Below are 2,911 nucleotides of genomic sequence, written 5' to 3' on the forward strand. Positions count from 1 at the left end.
TTAGAAATGGTACTCAAGCATCGTATGATAATGAACAGTTAATCAGTCTCATTACACTGTAGTGTACAGCTTCGAGGGGGATTTGTAAAATATGCGAGATAAGGATTTCAGTTTGGGGATGCGTATTCCGGTCTACTTCTCCTTAAGGCCCAACCACACGGCAGCGTTTTTCCGGCGTCGCGTCTGTCGGCGTCGGCCGGAGCGGAATTTCAGCGCTCGGAGCGAGACGACGCCGGGCGACGCAGATATCTGGCGAAGCCAGATCTCGGCGTCAGCGCCGGAAGCATATCGCGGGTGGGAACCAATGAGGATCCGTGTATCCGTTGACGCGGAGATAATTCCGGAACTCCTTGCACACGCAGCTGCCGGCTGTCTGTACGACGACATCCGGAAATATGCCCGCGTGCAGTGTTTGTTTGTAATCCGCTCCCACGTGCTGCGGATATCGCTTCTAGCGCAACATGTCGTTTTCACGCATAGATAATGAATGTTTGATTAGGAATCTTGAGTGTAGGCCCCTTCTGTGGGATGCCAAACACAAGGAGCACAAAAACCGGCCAAAGAAGACCGCGCTGTGGGCAGAGATTGCGGCTGCCGTGTTGCCGAATGTACCCAATGCAGGTAAGCCTATCGTGCTGCATCGCCTTCAGTGGACCGAGTGCTGTGAGGCCGTGATGAGGCTCAGAAATGGGTTTCTTTCAGAAGTACTGCTGCAGAAGAGGTGGAAGTCCTTGCGGGATAAGTTTCGCCGAATCTTAATGTCGAGGAAGGATGCACAGAAGAGCGGAGCAGGGACCGAGGAAGTAGAAGATGTGCTTGACGATGTTTCATGGCCCTACTATGAACAGATGCTGTTCTTGAAGGATAGCGTAGAAGGAAAGCCGTAAGTATTGGATCTATATTATAAACTGCCTGCGCGTAAAAAAAAAAAAAAAAAAAAACTCACCGGGATGGTACCTTCTTGTTGCTCGGTTTGAGACTCCGTGTCGAGAGAACTTCGCGGCAGAGCGGCTCCGATTGAAGTGGAAAGATCGCAGGCACATTTGAACAGCCTGTCGTAGCCGGGTTTTATATCTACGTCGGCTGGTCTTTCACATGACAGAGTAGCTTACGAGTGCGAGTTAATGTGTGTGCATGCGGCACAAGTGTGAGAGTAGCCAGATCCTTTTATAAAGCCGCAAATTAATCGCCCCATAGTCAGAAAAGCAAGGGTTGTGTTTCCGCAGTTTTCTCTCAAAGCGCTGTACCATTGCCACTGGAGAACTTCCAAAAAATAAAAGATTCAGTCGATCCTTCTTACAACCTTTTGAAATGACGAGAAACTTTTATTATGTAGAGCCAATGGCATTGTAGAATTTGGAAATGCCAGTATATGTTAAAAAAAAAGTCACATTGTCACATTTTTAGTGTTCGCCTGCTGAAATACCTCTTTTGCAGTTCTTTTCATGCCATTACATAAGCTAGTGTTGTTGTGCCAATGCAAGATATAGTGTTTGCTAGTACCAGAATTTCTTTAAAATTGTGCACATCATGGCAGGAAAATATGCAAGACATGTGTGTGAACATTCTTGACAACTAAGCGTATCTAAAAGTTCATCCTGGTTTGTAAAAGCAGCCTAAATAGTTGGGTGACTTTATATACTGTTAGATAACAAATATAGCAGGCAGAGTATATCACATTGGAATAATATGGAATATATATTTTCAACAGTTTTATTGTATTCATGCATATGTGCAGAACGTCTGGCAACATGACAGCACAGCTTCTACTCCAAAACATTGCCAATGGTTACTCTGATGTGGAGCCTGTATCAGTGACACCAAGCGAGAGTAGCCAGGACACTCATGGGCACTCTGAGACGATCGTCCTCCCTCATGATGTCAACTTCCTGGATGACGAGCCGCTGCCACTAGCACCGACACCTGAAGCAAGGCCACAACAAAAAAAAAAAAAAGAAAACATGATCCTTTTATTGAACAGCTGGGACATGTTTCTCAGCAAATTAACAACCAGAAACCGCTAGACACGGACGAACATTTTGCCCTGTCTTTGATAAACTACATGAGGTCAGTGAAACTGGAAAGAAAAATAGACATGCAATTGGAAGTTCTTCAAGTTATGAAGGAATTTGCTGAATAAATTGTCATGTTTCGAAATCCCATCAAATCATTTCTAACTCCATCTTTCACAAATTGCACATTACAGCACAGTATGCCTATTTGTAATGCCAGGCAGGGTCATGCGGAGATTACATTTCAATTACTGCCAACTACATCATCCTCTAATGGAAAAGATAGATCTACCCTCTGCAAGTTGGAAAACTTATTTTTGCCATCAGTAAATGCTGAACTGCATCAGTGATGCATATAGTGTATCTAAAGGTATTTATGATTATGCATTTTTTTAGGTATGCATGACTCAAGTGTACTCAAATTGTGTAGAATAAGTTATCCATTAAAAAAAAATTCACTTGATACCTTGAATGACTATTGTAGATGGACGCTATAGACAAGCAGGTGGCCTCATGTGGTTAGCTCTTCAGTTTATCGGGAACCTCTGGGAATATTTAAGAGAGACCACTTTATACGCCTTTCCAGATTCTTCCTCTGCAGTATCTTGCATTGCCTGAGCTGCTTTTGGACATTACATGTCCGTACAAACCAATTTTTTTAACGCCCCGTTAATGCTAGTTGTACACCCCACAGCACCAAATTGTATGGGTCTCGATTAAAATTAATATAGCTATTAATGTGGACTCTTAAGACACTACTAAACACTAGTGCATATGTTATATTCCTATCACTTACTATCACTGTAGGGGTAGAAGCTGCTGGTCTTTAAGGCGCTCCAGGCAAGCTGCCTTGGAGACACCAGGCTGGCTCCACTGGCAGGGCAGCTCACCAGCATTGC

The 2,911-nt window shown here is 44.0% G+C and overlaps 1 pseudogene across 1 annotated transcript; it reads left to right on the forward strand.

Moving 5' to 3' along the window:
- The first annotated feature begins 387 nt into the window (after positions 1-387).
- LOC146190943 (transcription factor Adf-1-like) lies at positions 388-2,156 on the forward strand (annotated as a pseudogene). The gene is made up of 3 exons (XR_014706343.1): positions 388-621; positions 703-883; positions 1,739-2,156. The product of XR_014706343.1 is annotated as a transcription factor Adf-1-like (transcript).
- Positions 2,157-2,911: the final 755 nt, after the last annotated feature.

This window comes from Amblyomma maculatum, chromosome 4 (genome assembly GCF_055883805.1).
Source record: "Amblyomma maculatum isolate TAMU_Amacu chromosome 4, ASM5588380v1, whole genome shotgun sequence".
NCBI lineage: Eukaryota > Metazoa > Arthropoda > Arachnida > Ixodida > Ixodidae > Amblyomma > Amblyomma maculatum.